We start from the raw sequence: 18655 nt of genomic DNA on the forward strand, positions 1-18655 counted from the left end.
GCAAGGAAGGAAACAGGCTACTGGTAGTACAAATGGACAATGGCAAAACCTGCCGGAGGCATGTCGACCAAGTCAAAAGCAGATTTACCAACAGCACTGCAGAACCAGAGGCAGACTACAATATGGAACTCGCACCACACCTGGTGGACAGACAGAGGGAACAACCTGAGGAAAGGGCAATCCCAACAGACAGCCCAGGCGAGTCAACAACAATCACACCAATCGAAACAGACAGCCCAGGCGAGATACCAGCAACCACACCCAAAGAAAAACAGACACCAAGGCAAACAACTGAACCACAACTCAGACGCTCCACGCGAGAGTGTAGACCACCTGAGAGACTGAACCTATAAAGACAATAAGACCTTGGGGGAGGGTGATGTCATGTATCTTACATTATTATATATAACTGTATCCTAACATGCTATACATGACTGTAATAAGATATGACCTGTAACCACCAGCATACCTTACCACCAGGGGTGCACTTGCAAGAGAGGTCTCAGGCAAGTGCAGCATTCCAGAGCTGTGAAATAAAGGTGCAGGTCCAGAGTGACCTTGACTTCACTACATGCCTCGTGTGAATCTGTACTGAGGGGACAGGACTTTACAGGGTAGACTGTCAGGAACGGGCTTTCAATCGGGCGCGGAACCTACTCTATTCAAATAAGTTGTTGACCCTGTACGACCCCCGTAAGAAATTGGTTCTGACATGTGATGCATCGTCCTATGGTGTTGCAGCAGGGTAACGCTGAGGGCCAACTACAACCTGTGGCTTATGCCTCCAGGTCGCGCACTCAAGCTGAACAGGGATATGGGATGGTTGAGAAGGAAGCATTCGCATGTGCCTATGGGGTGAAAAAGGTGCATCAGTACCTTTTTGGCAGGAGGTTCGAATTAGAAACGGACCACAAGCCGTTAACATCCCTGCTGTCAGACAGCAAGGCTGTCAATGCCAATGCGTCAGCTCGCATACAGCGATGGGCTCTCACGCTGGCTGCGTATGCCTACACCATCCGGCACAGGCCCGGCACCGAAAATTGCGCTGATCCACTGGCCACCACTGAGGAGGCAGCGGAGCAAAGCACTCAGATGGTCATGGCTGTCGATGCCTTTGACAACGCAGGCTCCCCATCACAGCCCGCCAGATCAAAATCTGGACCAACAGAGATCCCCTCCTATCCTTGATTAAGAAATGTGCCCTGACTGGGGATTGGGCGCCCGCACACGGAGCATGCCCTGAGGAGGTCAGACTGTTTCACAGACGGATGGATGAGCTCTCCATCCAAGCCAACTACCTACTATGGAGCAGCCGGGTAGTCATGCCCCAGAGGGGCAGGGAAGCTTTCATCAGGGAACTCCACAGTGTGCACCCAGGCATCGTGCTGATGAAGGCCATTGCCCGGTCACATGTGTGGTGGCCGGGAATTGATTCAGACCTGGAACACTGTGTTCGCAGGTGCACGACGTGTGCCCAGCTAGGTAATGCCCCCAGGGAGACCCCGCTCAGCCCGTGGCCCTGGCCCACCAGGCCATGGTCACGTATTCACGCAGACTACGCGGGCCCGTTCATGGGAAAAATGTTTCTCATTGTGGTTGATGCGTTCTCGAAATGGATCGAGTGCATCATTTTGAATTCGTGCATGACATCCACCACCGTGGAGAGTCTGCGTGCGGTCTTTGCGACCCACGGTTTGCCGGACATTCTTGTTAGCGATAATGGCCCACGTTTCACAAGCTACAAATTCCGGGAGTTCATGTCGGGTAATGGCATTAACCATGTCAGGACAGCACCGTTCAAGCCGGCTTCCAATGGCCAGGCGGAATGTGCGGTCCAAATCATAAAACAAGGCATGCTCCGGATTCAAGGACACTCCCTTCAATGCCGCCTATCGCGCCTCCTGCTGGCGTATAGGTCCCGACCGCACTCGCTCACGGGGGTCCCGCCCGCGGAGCTACTCATGAAACGAACACTCAAAACTCGGCTGTCCCTCATTCATCCAGGCCTGTCCGACATTGTTGAGGGCTAGCACCAGTCACAAAATGAGTACCATGACCGAAATTCAAGGGGGAGATGTATAGAAATTGATGACCCCGTATTTGTTCCCAATCACGCTTTGGGGCCCAAATGGCTTGAGGGTATTGAAATAGACAAAGAGGGGAATAGGGTCATAATGGTTAAACTTAACAATGGGCAGATATGCCGCAAGCATCTGGACCAAGTAAAAAAAAAAGTTTCAGCATGGACACTGAGGAACCTGAGGAAGATCATGAGATGGTATTCACACCACCACGAGCAACAAGAACATTCAGCAGCATGCACAGTCCCTGCGGTCAGCCTGGACAGGCCGGAATCACCACAGGTGATAGACACGCATACCAAGGCTCAACAACCAGAGCCCCAACTGCGGCGCTCCACGAGAGAGCGCAGACCACCCGAGAGACTTAAGCTATGATCCCATAAGATGTTGAGGGGGAGGTGATGTCATGTATGTAACCTTTATGTAACAACACTGCAATGCTGTATATACGTAAGAAATGCACACCTTGACCACAGGGGGTGAACTTGTGGGAGATACTCCTTACCTGGTCATCCAGGTATGTAAAGGGAGATCCCACCCAGGGTCATCACTTCTTGGGTCCTGTGAATAAAGGTTCAGGTCATGGAGTGACCTTATCCATAGAATGTGCCTCGTATGGATTTGTGGTATTGTGTAAGGACTTTACAGCTTGGAGTTCAGCCTCTGAATGTGCGCAGGAACAAGCATCGTCCACGTAGTGTAGGTCGATGATCGAGGCTGGGACGATCTTGGATCTAGCCTAGAGGTGAAGAAGGTTCCCACTGGTTCTATAATTTCGTTCCACTCCAGTGGTGAGCTTGTTGAACATGTGATGTGGCAAGACTGATGGTGGATGTCAATTGTGGCTGGGATGTGAACCCTGGTGTCCCAGTCAGTAGTACAGAGCACTAATGTACTGCACTACCAGAAAAAAATACATGTTTATAGATTCCGCGTGTTGTAATTTTTTTTTAGATTTCTTTCAACAAATAAAACCACCATCTCAACATGTTTCATAAAATTCTGGACTGCGAAAGCAGAGCTTTTAAACATTATAGACCATCCTTCTATAAAACAAACACTGACTAAACGATGGGAATTGTCAGTCCAACATACACACACAATCAATAAAGCAGTAACTATACATGGAACACCCATAGAGAACAAGAAAAGGTGAGAAAGACATAGCCAACTTTGAGACAGCCTGGCCTTTGTGTTTGCACCTCTCAACTCTAATCAGATAGCAGTATTGATGGAGACCAGAGAGCAATCTGCCTGTCTTAGTTGATGAAATGGCGTTTAGCACATGGAATGTCAGAGCTGGGAAACAGGTAGAAAAATAAACACCCAAGGAGAGGGGACACAGAGAAACAGAAAGGGCCTACTTCTGATCTGCAATGGGATTCTCAACGATAGCAGGTTGGACTCATTATTAATAGACAGTAGGAAAGGCTGATTTCTCGGTGTCTAAAACAGAAGTTGTGACAGCTGCCGCCTCCTCTAATTTGGGGATGGAGGCGTAGAGTAAATTTACAAAATATTTCAGGACAGAACATTCAATACACTGAGGATGCCAACATCTTAAATATGTGCAAAGATTTGGCAGCAGGTTGGGGATTGGCATGCCTTTACTAATTAAGTCAGTATTCTGTTTTTCCTTAAGTTGTAATTTTTCTGTCAGCAATAGTACAGTTCATATGATGTGGTTGGTAATTAATTTAAATTTCTTGCCCAGGGTGGCAAAGTGCTGTTCTGCATCTGGAGTGCTTGAAGTACATGAAATGACAAGCTAGATGACCTCAGTTGTCAAATGAAGTCTCAATACCTGGTGTATTAAAAGCTCTATAAGTAACTCCCTTAACCACTTTGCCATTTCCAGTGATTACCAGGGCATGGAATGCAGGAGGACTGCAATCTTCTCCTGGACAGTCCTTTAATTGGGACAGCATAATACATAATAAGGTATCAAGTAATTTATATTCCTGAAGATGTGGTTGAGCAAGTGTGAGATGTGCATGGGAATGTTAATGGAGAGAGTCCATCTGCTGGGGAATAAACTTTCGCAGCAGACTGGAAATAACACAACTGGCACTGAAGAATTTAATAATTATTGCACTGTTTCTGCAGAAAGCATTACATGCAAAGAGAAAAAGTTAATAATTCAAGGGAAATAACCAGATGTGGTGTGGGGAGGGGTAAAATCACGGATAAGATGGGAACAGAGAGAACGAGAGACTGTTGCAACACCATTTAAGGCAATTGAGGAAGGTGAAAGAGGCAATGCACTCACGAGGGGACAGTTGGGAATTGGAGTGATGAGTACAGTGCTGAAAGAAGGAGTGCAATGGGTCAAGACCAGAGCTGGGAACAGAATGAGAAGCACGAGAGAGGCACTCTCACTTTGCTGTAATGACATGTAATGAAATAGTTTCTTCAACAGAGAAAAACATCTCCAATTAGTTCACAGATTTTTAAAAAATGCATGCTGAGCCAATGATGGAGTTAGTAGCAGGTGTGACTTAAAGCTTGGTCAGAGGTGGGTCCTAAAGGAGGAGAGGGAGGTAGAGAGGCGGAGGGGACTAAGGAGGGAGTTCCAGCGCATGGGGCCTTGTTTACTCATAGCACACTGCCAATGGGAGGGCGAAGGGAGGGGGTGAAGCCCAAAAGATCAGTCAGAGGAGCACAGAGTTGGGGTTGTCTTAGTGCTGATGGAGGTCATATAGATAGAGTGGGGCAATGCTATGTAGGGATTTAAACATGATGAGATGAATTTTAAATTTAACATGTTGGTCAGCGAAGGCAGATGTGGTAGGAGACTTGGTGTGGGTTAGGATGCGAGCTGCAGAGTGTTGAATGAGCTGATGTGGGGGAGGGGAGACTAGCCAGAAGAGCAATGGAATAGTTGAGTCTGGATGAGGGTTACAGCAGCTGATGGGCTGAGGTAGTGGCAGAGGCAGTCGATGTTATGAAGCTGGAAGTAGATAGCCTTTCTGATGGAGAACATATGGGGTCAGAAACTCAATCCAAGGAGGCCGAGGTTTCAACAGTCTGGTTTAGTCGGAGACTGAGCAGGAGTGCTCTTCCGGGGCACACAATAATATTCCTGGTAGATGCCACCTGGGTCCCTCATTCTCCGTGATCACGATTTCCCCACTCTCCACCTCCCGACATCTAACCTTATGGTGATTTTCAGGCTTAGATCTGGAGGAGCTGCATCGTAATGCCTGTTTGGCTCCCTGCAGCTCGCCTACTGAATTTAAATGAGGCCAGAGCCTCAAAATGATGGGGTCCTCTTTGCCCCCGGAGTGGTCGGCCGACCAGCACCCTCCACCGATTGGTCACCCAAAAATTAAAACCTACCTAACTTTATCAGTCGGGTGGAGCTGATCTTGCCCCCAAACTGCTGCAAAACTATTGCAACGTCCCTTTAAAAAAAAACTAAAGGTGCATTGTTTGGTGGTAAATATGTTGCTCAAGTCACTTTAAGAAGATAAACAGAGGGATGATGGTGGTGCAGTGCTGGTGCTGCATCCTTGATTGTGGCAAAGCTCTGGAATTTCCTCCCTAAACCTCTCTGCCTCTCTACCTCTCTCTATTCCTCTAAGATGCTTCTTAAAACCTACCTCTTTGACCAAGCTTTTGGTCACTTGTCCTAATATCTCCTTACATTACTCGGGGCTAAACTGTCACCTTCATTTTCGGTGGTTTTTTGGTGGTTTTCTCAGCAGTACAACTGTTTTTTGGAGAGAAACTGCCCAGTGAAAGTTTCCCCCGTCGTTTTTTAATGGTACTGCCCAAATCTCAAAACGCCCGCTGGGAGTAAACCACCGATGTACACCGCCGTGAGAATCGCCAGGGTGTAAGTTTGGCCTCAACGGAAGCCCGTCCAGATCGCCGAGGGAACCGCCCTGTAAAAGCTGCTTAAACAGGGCGGTCGGTGCGTACTCTGCAAAGAAAGGTAAGTTAAAGGTTCTTTAATTTTTTTAACTTGTAAAATGGCGATTAGCTTTAAAACTGTCTTGGGAATGTTTTTTAGCTTTTTTTTGTGAATTTTTTAAAAAATGTCTTTCCCCCTTCCTAGGCCCAACAGCAGCCTCGGACTAAATTAAAAAAACATTTTAAGAACCGCCCGTTTTACTTAGTTTCCCCTTTAACCGCCGAGAATACTGGTACAAGATCCATTTTCTCGCTGGGCAATTATTTTTAACTTAATCATAGAAATTTTCACAGTGTTACTTGCAAAATGTTAGTGTTTTTTCTGGGCGGGCAATCGGGCATTGAGGGGCTCTCTGGAAAGTCTAGCTCTCGGTGTTTCCAATGCTCCTGTGAAGCGCCTGGGACGTTTTACTGTGTTAAAGGCGCTATTTAAACGCAAGATTGTGTTGTTGTGTCTATTGCTAAAATACCATGCCAAATGTTTCAGACTTCAGCGGTATGCATTATTTATTGAAGGATCAATGTTCCTTGGTTGTAGATCTGGTGGCATTTAAATGCCCTTCGTGAAGCAGTGGTGAGAAACACATTCACTTCTGCTATTCGCTACATGCTGGATTCCTGATCACAGTCATGTCACCCTAGTGTGACCGGGTGTTTCCATGCAGTGAGGGAGTGAGAATCATTAGAAAAGTCATTAATACTTTCTCTCCACCTATCTGTCCTTCCATGAGAATCACTCCCATGGCTCACCTCATAGCAGTTGGATCCAGAGTCAGCATAAGCCTGTTTGCCTGTTAATCTGACTCTTTTACATCCTCACGCAAATAAATCTTCTTTGGAGACATTTTTCATGAAGTCAGTGCCTGCCTCCTTAAATACAAAAATTGCACTTCTCCCTCATGCCAAAACAAGACTAGAGACAGACATAAGAGTTTACAGATCTAAAGGGTCCATTTCCACAAAACAAACGGGTCCAAAAATTCCTGGGCCTGGGAGGGTGTTACTGGGCTGTATGTTTGGTGAGATCTGGCTTGGCAGGGTCTCGACCCCATTTTCCCACACTATGTGAAATTCCGAGGGAGGGGATTTTTGTTGTGTTCTCCCCCCGCACCCCCCCCCTCCATCCCTTCAACACCCAACCCCACCCCCATGTAGAGGTCAGACGAGGAGGCATGGCTCAAAATTTGCCTGTTCTGTTGCCTTGGCTTCCATTCAAAGGATAGCTGCGAATGAAGGCATATTTGTAACATCCAGACAGAAAATGGGCCCACAATTTGGTTTCTTAATAGTCGATTGAGAATTTGTCATTTCTTTTCAATTCTGAACTGTTTTTGGCCAGAACAACCTGTCTACTCCTCTCGATCGAGTGGCAAGGTATCAGTTGGAAATTCTGTGGTTTGGTTGCCCATGGAGTTCTGTAAATGGCCTGGGCAACAGACCCCTTTATGCAAAGGACCCTGTCTATGGGAATTGGGGCAGAGGTCAAGGCTCGGGCAGACTGGCAGTGAAAAGTACCACCCTGCAGCATTTCTGGTGGCACAATGGGCCTCCAGGAATTTCAGTCCCACAGTATGTGCCATTAGACCTAGGTGATTTGAAGTGAAAAGTTAAACAGCGGTTTGGGGTTGCACACTATCAGCTTCTATGTGTACGGAGAGTTTTGTTTTGCTTCTGGCCTGTGCTATGCCTGTCTGGAGAATGCTCGGTGCTGTGAATGGATGTAATGATGGAATCATTGTTCCATTCTACTAGCACTGTCATGTTTGCACTTGATGAATTTGCTTGCTCTCGTTCTGAGCCCTAGGATCAGCACGGTACTGAAGAGACTACTTCAGTCTGTGTACATTTGTATTCAATGGAGGCAAAGCATATTTTGAAACTTACTGTCTCTCGTTCTCCCGGTGGATGCAATGAGATCGATTGCAACAGCTGATGTAATTAAACCTGAAGCCATCTAGATGAAACTCAATTACATCTATTGGCATTTAGACAAGGTATTGAAACCGTAAACCTTTAACATTTATTTGTGCTGTACATAGAAAGCCACTTGAGTAGAAAGTATAGACTGTTGTTTAGTGCTTATTACCAACCTCATGGGTATATTACTTTTTATGTTTTTACTTGATACAACTTCACTTCACTATCACAGCCACATATTTGTGTCATTATACCACCAGTAACCAACCTCTTTGGTGCTGTTCTGTGTTCCATGTCATAACTCCCATTTGCACTGATAAGCAAAGTCCTATCAGGCCAACTAGAGCAGAAATAACCTAAAGTCTTTCCTGTATGTTTCCCAATTTGATTATTGCCCAATAGAGCTAATTCATAATTGCTTGTTCTTTTTTTCCATTTTCTGTCACATGCAGTGCATTATACACAGTTCAGGAGGATAATTAACCTGTTGTGTCCTTACACACTACAGCAAATCAACACGAGGCACATACTGGAGACAAGGTCACTCTGTGACCCGTACCTTTATTCACAGGACCAAGGAGTGATGACCCTGCATGGGAACTCCCTTTATATACCTGGCTGACAAGGTGAGGAGTGTCTCCCACAAGTTCACCCCCTGTGGTCAAGGTGTGCATTTCTCAGGTGTATACAGTGTACAGTGTTGTTACATAAAGGTTACAGTTATGTGAGGTTACAAACATGACATAACCCTCTCCAGCTCATAGCTATTTTCAACCTAAAACATTGGCTGCCCACATTTGCAGTAATGTTTGCTGACTGGTAGGGCAATCAATACAAAGCTGCCTGATGTCATGAGCTGCTAGCTCATAAGACTCTGGGGATATATATGCAGATGTTTGGTGGTAATAAAAATAACTCTTCCACATAGTTCCCTTTGGGGATGAATGAACAAGTCTTGGGTCAGATTTTCAGTCCAGTCATTTTGATTTTTTATGCCCATCCTAGTGATTATAGTGTTAGATTTTAAAAAGTAAAACACTATTGTGATATATGCAGATTATGGATATAACATTCTGTGTAGTCACTGTGTGGTTGCATTAGATGGAGACCTGTTTACCTGATGTATTATCAATAAGGTTTACGCTGTGTATATAGTATGTTGGCACCACTAGAGGGTGCAACTGGTGGAGACCGGGGTTTCCTGCCCTGGTGGCAGGGGCTACATAAAAGGGTAGCCACCATGCAGCTGCCTCAATCTGGAGTTATGAATAAAGGACCAAGGTCACTGCAGTTTGAGTACAACACATTGCCTTGTGGAGTCATTCATAGGTATATTACAGACATAACAACTGGCGACGAGAATACGGACTTTCACGTGATTATGGCTACCTTTGGCACACTAAAAGACTTCACAGAGGGTGATGATTGGGATGCCGTCACGGAAAAGCTCGAGCTATATTTCGTGGCAAACGACCTGGCAGTGGAGACGGAAGCATAGGCGGAGAAGTGCAAGTCTATACTGCTGACCAGTTGTAGGCTCGAGGTTTACCGCCTCGTCAGGGATTTTCTGGCACCCACGATGGCCAAGGATAAGACATACGATGAGCTGACTGAACTAATTCGCAACCAACTAAAACCAAAAGAGAGCATCCTCATGGCCAGGCACAGATTCTACACTCACCGCAGACCTGAGGGCCAGGAGATTGCAAAATATGCTGCCGACCTCAGGAGACTTGCGCCACCATATGATTTTGGCCGCACCTCAACGAAGCACTGCGAGACAGCTTCATTATAGGAATTGGCCACGAGGGCCTCCTTCACAAGCTATTATCTGCCGACACCACAGTCAACCTGCAGAAGGCCATCAGCATCAGTCAGGCGTTCATGACTTCGACTTGCAGCACTAAGCAAATTATTCATCCTGTGGACTCAAACCCAGCTAGTACTGTACACAGAATGGTGCCTTTCACAGGCAAGACTGTAGAACATGACTCTGTTGAGGGCAGAGAGCACAGACCTCAGGGTTCCAGAACTCAGAGTCCGCTGAGGGGTGCTAATTGAGTAGCACCATGCTGACATTATGGAGGAAACCATAGGGTTCACCAGTGTCGGTTTGCTGAGTACGTACGCAAAGCCTGCAACACAAAGGGCCACCTACAGTGCATGTGTAAAAGAAACACGACTCACCGCCAAGCAGAGGAGCTGGTAGATGACTTTGAATCCAGCGGGGAGTATGATGATTTGGCCAGAGAGGCAGCTCAGCCCCAAGAAGAAGTGTATGGAGTGTATACCTGCACCACCGATTGTCCTCCTGTGAAGATGGAAGTTGTGATAAACAACGTTCCAGTCTTCATGGAAGTGGACATGGGAGCGAGCCAGTCAGTGATGAGCCAGGATGCCCTTGAGAGGCTATGGAATGAAAAACGACCTGAGCTGGTTCCAGTACAGGAAAAGCTGCGCACCTACACCAAGGAGCTGATTTCAGTCCTTGGTAGTGCGGATGTAAGTGTAATCCATAATGGCGTGGTGCACAAGTTACCTCTGTGGATTGTTGCAGGTGATAGTCCAATGCTACTCGGAAGAAGGTGGATGGAGAAGATCTAGTGGAAATGGGAAGACCTCTTCACTCCAGCAATCGATGTCCCCCGTGCTCAGAGGCAGAGCAAAACCTCACCTTCGCTTGGGCCAGGCACCAGAGAACAGACCAGTGCAGCACCTGAGGCACAGACCATCCATCACGACTGCTTGGCAATGATCCGACCGGAACGACCTAAAAGTACCTTCCCGGCTCCAGTGGCAGGAATCCTGGGGAGGAAGATTGAATTCACAGGCACTCTTCCAGCTTTTGTGGCAGAATCGCGGGAGAGAAGGATCAAAGCAGTCGACCTCGAGGACAGAGGCAAGATGGTGTCCCTGCTGCAGCGAGGGGCAGCGTGGCTGAAAAAAAAGATGGCCGCGGCCATATCACAAGGTGCAACGCTGAGAGACCAACATGTGGTGTCTAACAAAGGATATGATTGGGGTAAAGCCAGCAGGGTTCTCTTAAAGGAGACCTGCAACCAACTGAACTTAGAGACATTGTATGCATGGCAATCAATGTAACTAACCGATTAAAATTGTGAACAAAATGTTGTTGCGAGATGTCGGGAATAAAATGTCCCCAAAAGTAGCAAGCGAACGAATTCGGGAGGGTGAAGACACTGATCCTGATGCCCTGCCCCAGGTGTCCTCACAAGTTATAGGCCAGCGACCTCAGGAGGGTGAAGGCACTGGTCCTGATACCCTGCCCCAGGTCTATCCCACGCTGCAGGCACCCAATGGCACTATTCACCACGGACCTGGGAATGAAAACAGCGCCAATAAGTGCAGTCGGCTGCCGTTGCCCATCACCCGGGTGGAGACGGTGCAGCCCCCAAACCCAGTCACTACCTCGGCCATGTCCGGGAGCAAAAGGTCAGAACCAATGAGTTCCCTAAACGGGACCTGGAATAGCCAGGTTCTCAACACCGTTAGAAAGCAGGCAGAAGATTCTGCACCCCTCAAAGGAGGACAAGAAGACCACACACATCTGTGGCTCTGCCCACCACTAGGCAACAGCAAAGGCCCCGAGTCCTGGCAAGGTGAGCGAACCAAGCCCACCACGCTAGCAGGGGGCACAGCGCCGCCATCAGTCCGGTTGCTCTGGAACTGGCATCCTTGCATACCTGTACTGCTACCTCAGTACTGACCATGACTGAACCATGAATGCAATCTACTCAATCCTGGCGCACGACCGTAAAACGTAACGAATGTAAGTCACTGAACCAAGGTGTCACGATACAAACTTTCTATTTCTTCCTTTCTTTGTACTTGCACTGTGTCTGATCCTGTATGTTAATGTAATGGGCCAGCTGCATGATCTCGTTGGGGGGGGGGGGGAATGGATCTATGTAGCCATGGACACACACATGGATCACACCCAGAACCCACTGGAACCTCCACTGCATCATCGAACCATCCAAACTGGTAACCACTACCCAATGTTGTGGGTAAAGGACTTGGGGTTTAACAGAGAGAGTGCCAAGCCAAAGCACAGCCAAGGTACAAGGGCTATTGGCATTTAAGTCTGGGGAGAGCTAAGCTAGAGCACACAGTGCAAAGGTAATTGGCACAAAGCACTTGGGGGAAGAGTGTTGTTATATATGCAGACTATAGATATAGTCTCTGTGTAGTCACTGTTTAGTTGCATAAGATGGAGACTTGTTTACCTGATGTATTATCAATAAGGTTTACACTGTGTATATACTATGCTGGCACCACAAGAGAGTGCAACTGGTGGAGACCGGTGTTTCCTGCCCTGGTGGCAGGGGCTGTATAAAAGAGTATCCACCATGCAGCTGTCGCACCCTGGAGTTACGAATAAAGGACCAAGGTCACTACAGTTTGAGTACAACACATTGCCTCATGGAGTCATTCATAAGTACATTACAGACATAACAACTATCATAAGGGGCTCCCACACGAGATCACTTGAAAAGACAGTATGTAAGGCAGAAGGTCCCAGAGTCAATCTGTGCTGAATTAACTCATCTCAACGTAGGTGGTAGTCTATAGGAATGTATAGGGTCAGAAAAGACTTTACAGTCCATCAGGCGATTTTCAAAGTTTGGGAAATATCACATATCATTCCAGTTCTTATACCCTTCAATTTCTTCCCATGTTAAGTATCCATCCAATTCCCTTTTGAATTTATCAACACAATCTTCCTCTCCAGGAAATCTATTGCATACAATCGCCAGCATTTATGTTAAGTCATTAAAACCAAATGTTCACTGAGAATGCTCCAAATCAACCAAGGTTGCCGCTTCTGATTGTTATCCAGTGACTTCTGCTGGAAAATGTGTGTATGTGGACATCAGGTGAAGACTGGATCAGAGTTAACTGATGCCCACTTCTCCCCACATCATCATCATCATCATCATCATCATCATCATCATCATAGGCAGACCCTCAGAACCGAGGAAGACTTGCTTCCACTCTTAACATGAGTTCTTAGGTGGCTGTACAGTCCGATACGAGAACCACAGTCTCTGTCACAGGTGGGATAGATAGTCATTGAGGGAAGGGGTGGGTGGGACTGGTTTGCCACATGCTCTTTCCGCTGCCTGTGCTTGATTTCTACATGCTCTCGGCGATGAGACTCGAGGTGCTCAGCGCCCTCCCGGATGCACTTCCTCCACTTGGGTTGGTCTTTGGCCAGGGACTCCTAGGTGTCAGTGGGGATGTTGCACTTTATCAGGGAGGCTTTGAGGGTGTCTTTGTAATGTCTCCACTGCCCACCTGTGGCTTGTTTGCCATGAAAGAGTTCCAAGTAGAGCACTTGTTTTGGGAGTCTCGTGTCTGGCATGCGAACGATGTAGCCTGCCCAGTGGAGCAGATCAAGTGTAGTCAGTGCTTCAATGCTGGGGATGTTGGCCTGGTCGAGTCCGCCAATGTTGGTGCATCTGTTCTCCCAGGGCAGACCAGGCCCTCAAAACTGTCATCAAGTTCATGATTTACAGGGCTGCAGTAATACTCGCCCCCCTGTATGGTTCAGAAACATGGACCATGTACAGTAGACATAGAAATATAGAAACATAGAAAATAGGTGCAGGAGTAGGCTATTCGGCCTTTCTAGCCTGCACCGCCATTCAATGAGTTCATGGCTAAACATGCAACTTTAGTACCCCATTCCTGCTTTCTCGCCATACCCCTTGATCCCCCTAGTAGTAAGGACTTCATCTAACTCCTTTTTGAATATATTTAGTGAATTGGCCTCAACAACTTTCTGTGGTAGAGAATTCCACAGGTTCACCACTCTCTGGGTGAAGATGTTTCTCCTCATCTCGGTCCTAAATGGCTTATCCCTTATCCTTAGACTGTGACCCCTGGTTCTGGACTTCCCCAACATTGGGAACATTCTTCCTGCATCGAACCTGTCTAAACCCGTCAGAATTTTAAACGTTTCTATGAGGTCCCCTCTCATTCTTCTGAACTCCAGTGAATACAAGCCCAGTTGATCCAGTCTTTCTTGATAGGTCAGTCCCGCCATCCCGGGAATCAGTCTGGTGAACCTTCGCTGCACTCCCTCAATAGCAAGAATGTCCTTCCTCAGGTTAGGAGACCAAAACTGTACACAATACTCCAGGTGTGGCCTCACCAAGGCCCTGTACAACTGTAGCAACATCTCCCTGCCCCTGTACTCAAATCCCCTCACTATGAAGGCCAACATGCCATTTGATTTCTTAACCGCCTGCTGTACCTGCATGCCGACCTTCAATGACTGATGTACCATGACACCCAGGTCTCGTTGCACCTCCCCTTTTCCTAATCTGTCACCATTCAGATAATAGTCTGTCTCTCTGTTTTTACCACCAAAGTGGATAACCTCACATTAATCCACATTATACTTCATCTGCCATGCATTTGCCCACTCACCTAATCTATCCAAGTTGCTCTGCAGCCTCATAGCATCCTCCTCGCAGCTCACACTACCAACCAACTTAGTGTCATCCGCAAATTTGGAGATACTACATTTAATCCCCTCGTCTAAATCATTAATGTACGGTGTAAACAGCTGGGGCCCCAGCACAGAACCTTCTGAAAAGTCTCCATTTACTCCTACTCTTTGCTTCCTGTCTGACAACCAGTTCTCAATCCATGTCAGCACACTACCCCCAATCCCATGTGCTTTAACTTTGCACATTAATCTCTTGTGTGGGACCTTGTCGAAAGCCTTCTGAAAGTCCAAATATACCACATCAACTGGTTCTCCCTTGTCCACTTTACTGGAAACATCCTCAAAAAATTCCAGAAGATTTGTCAAGCATGATTTCCCTTTCACAAATCCATGCTGACTTGGACCTATCATGTCACCTCTTTCCAAATGCACTGCTATGACATCCTTAATAATTGATTCCATCATTTTACCCACTACCGATGTCAGGCTGACCGGTCTATAATTCCCTGTTTTCTCTCTCCCTCCTTTTTTAAAAAGTGGGGTTACATTGGCTACCCTCCACTCAATAGGAACTGATCCAGAGTCAATGGAATGTTGGAAAATGACTGTCAATGCATCCGCTATTTCCAAGGCCACCTCCTTAAGTACTCTGGGATGCAGTCCATTAGGCCCTGGGGATTTATCGGCCTTCAATCCCATCAATTTCCCCAACACAATTTCCCGATTAAAAAGGATTTCCCTCAGCTCCTCCTCCTTACTAGACCCTCTGACCCCTTTTATATCCGGAAGGTTGTTGGTGTCCTCCTTAGTGAATACCGAACCAAAGTACTTGTTCAATTGGTCCGCCATTTCTTTGTTCCCTGTTATGACTACCCCTGATTCTGACTGCAGGGGACCTACGTTTGTCTTTACTAACCTTTTTCTCTTTACATATCTATAGAAACTTTTGCAATCCGTCTTAATGTTCCCTGCAAGCTTCTTCTCGTACTCCATTTTCCCTGCCCTAATCAAACCCTTTGTCCTCCTCTGCTGAGTTCTAAATTTCTCCCAGTCCCCGGGTTCACTGCTATTTCTGGCCAATTTGTATGCCACTTCCTTGGCTTTAATACTATCCCTGATTTCCCTTGATAGCCACGGTTGAGCCACCTTCCCTTTTTTATTTTTACGCCAGACAGGAATGTACAATTGTTGTAGTTCATCCATGCGGTCTCTAAATGTCTGCCATTGCCCATCCACAGTCAACCCCTTAAGTATCATTCGCCAATCTATCCTAGCCAATTCACGCCTCATACCTTCAAAGTTACCCTTCTTTAAGTTCTGGACCATGGTCTCTGAATTAACTGTTTCATTCTCCATGCTAATGCAGAATTCCACCATATTATGGTCACTCTTCCCCAAGGGGCCTCGCACAACGAGATTGCTAATTAATCCTCTCTCATTACACAACACCCAGTCTAAGATGGCCTAAGATAGACACCTCAAGGCACTGGAGAAATGCCACTAACGATGTCTCCACAACCGAATAACCCGCCAACAGCGTCGAGGCTCATATGGGGACAATGGCCACTAGGTTAACTTGCGGATGGATACACAACCTTTAAGAACTGTACCCCACAGGAGTTCACTCTTTTGGGAAAGGAGGGGACAAAAGGATGTGCGATAATGCAGCAAGATGAAATTCCAAAACACCGATGTGTGCATTAGCGGAATGCCTATCATCTGTCACGCTCTGATGGGGAGGTGCTGAGGGAGGATGGGCACTTTGCTACAAGAAGGCAACATTTGAGGTAGAATCAGCCCAGGGTTGCTGTCATATACCTCAATGGCTAGTAAGATTGGTGAAATCTGGAGCAATCCGTCTGCTTGTGCTCTCCCCAGCAGGTGGCATGAACAGATCGAGGAAAAACAGAAAACATATTTTTTTAAAAGGTTTTCTCTGTTTTCTAATGGAGAGAAAAAACAGCATAAAGCAGAGAAACACACTTTATACTAATGTTAGCAAATGGGAAATATATGTATGCAAAGAAGTTATAGGGAGTGAAATTGTCTCTTTTTATAGCCCCGTTAGAGCTTCTAGGTGTCAGTTTTTGCCCGGGGAAGGGGGGTGCTACTGCCTCCCGGGAAATTGCCCGGAAGGTTGGTGAAGTAGTGACGGCCACTGCGCAACCAGCAATTATGTCATCGCCATGCGCGGCGATTCCTCACTCCCCCACGCCGACCCCTTTTCACCCCATGGGCTGCAAGGCCGGCGGGGTGATGATTAAAGGGGAGGGCGCTCATGCCCTGGGCCGCCATCCTTTTTTGTCGGCCGACTCTCGGGTCGGCTCGACGATGGCAACCTTCGCGTGGTCTGGGCTGCCATCGTGCAGCCTGGCACTCCATCTTGGGTGCCAGGCTGCTGGCCCAGTCGCACACTGCCCTGGTGGCCCAGTGGTGGCCATTAGAGGCAGTGCAGAGTACACAGCGACCCTCCCCTTTAATTGAAGCGCGTCAGCGCTATGCGGATGTTCCTTCAGCGACCCAGTAGCACCCCCCCACGGGATCCGCCCTTAAAGGAAGCAGACCGCGGGAGATTGCGCTCCGCTTCCTTTCAGGAGCAGTAAGGGCAATTCCACATCGGGGTGGAACTTCCGCACCGGGCGCTAAAAGTCCCGGTCCCGAAAGGTTACCGCCCCCAATCGGGGCATGGACCAATTTCGCCCCCGTAGTCTAAAAATTAATCTTGGACAAGTACAGTTACACTTGTTTGATATTTGGAAAAAAAAATCAACGTGAATTAAATCAGAATTGAGCTGCTAAAAGTTTGTCTTTGGTTTTGTTTGATTGAATAAAATGTAGTTGAGTTGAGTTTGATCCTTGGCCCTCACATTATTCTCCCCAGAATTCCAGCACAAGCTCTCATGATTACTGTACGGTTATGTACTATGTTATGTAAATAAAGATGAGCAAAGAGATTTCTGCATCACATTGAAGGTAGAGAAAATGGTGCAATCTATTTTGGGTCAGTGTGAAGATTTTTAGGGCCTTGTTAGAAGCTGGTAAGGGCAATTCCGCATCGGCGTGGAACTTCCGCACCGGTAAAACAGGTAAATAAGTTATATTCTGGCGATCCCTTGTCTCTACATTCGAAAAGAACCCATAATGCCTCAGTTACAGCACTAACTTGCTTACTTGTAACGATTACTATAGTTTACAGCTATTGTGTCATTAAAAAGGAATGCAGGAGAAGGGTGTGAGAGGCATGGGGTGGTAGTTGGGAGGTGCTGGTGAGACTATAGTACGTGATACCCAATGGCTTTACGTCAGTGCAGCTGGCTGCTTGTGGTGTCATAGCTAGTCCCTTTATATAGAACCAGTTACAACAGTAATCGCAATCTGTACTGAGGTATAAATTGAAAACGACAGGCAATTTGTTCAGATTGCAACACATGAAGAAAAAAAAATCACAATTCCTACTTCACTTGTTCTTTGCCATGTTTTTTTTTCATTTTGAGATTGATGTTCTGTATTTTAAGTTCAGTTTCAGGTGCCAGGTATCGTTAGCTTTACCATTAAATAGTGCCTGTAGTTTGTCATTATCAATCTTATAGTAATGCATAAATGTGCTTATATTCCAACTCCTAGCATTATTTATATTCCCCTCCCCATATGGCTATCCAGGAGGATTAACTTCTCCACAGCAGCCATGAGAAAGAAATAGGTGCTGGAGGATCTTCAGGACAGATTACTTGAAGAAGGTCTTTGATAGCTGTGGGGCTCAAATGAAGTTAGGGCAATCTCACCTCAGTTCTTAATGATTGGGGCCTCAGAGCACAAAACTGCTGTAACTTCGCACAAACAAACCTAGAGTGTGGATGATGCAGAATCATCTGCGATAGAAATAAAGTACATTTTGTGAACATTCCATGGGTCTATTCTGCTAAACAGAAATTAATCCATTATGGCCTCTATTTCAACTCCCGCCCCCCCCCCACCCCCCAACCCGGTCTGGCGGAAACAAAGTGGAGGGGGCGGTTAAAATGGAGCGGGGGACATACCCACGCCTTTCCCACCCCAATCTGACTAGCTCCAATTTTAAATTGCAGGTGGCAAGGACAACCAACCTCAAGCCAGTGGGGTCCTCTTTAAATCTGCAGGTCAGGCTCCAATTATGTCACCAAGGCCTGATCTGGCATTTTACCCTGAGGTCTGAGCAGTAGAGGTATGGTGGCTTCCCGGCCTGGCCAAATCTGCCAGGAACAGTAGCCAGGGCCAAAAGATGCCC

Source organism: Pristiophorus japonicus, chromosome 4, assembly GCF_044704955.1.
Source record: "Pristiophorus japonicus isolate sPriJap1 chromosome 4, sPriJap1.hap1, whole genome shotgun sequence".
In the NCBI taxonomy this organism is placed as follows: domain Eukaryota; kingdom Metazoa; phylum Chordata; class Chondrichthyes; family Pristiophoridae; genus Pristiophorus; species Pristiophorus japonicus.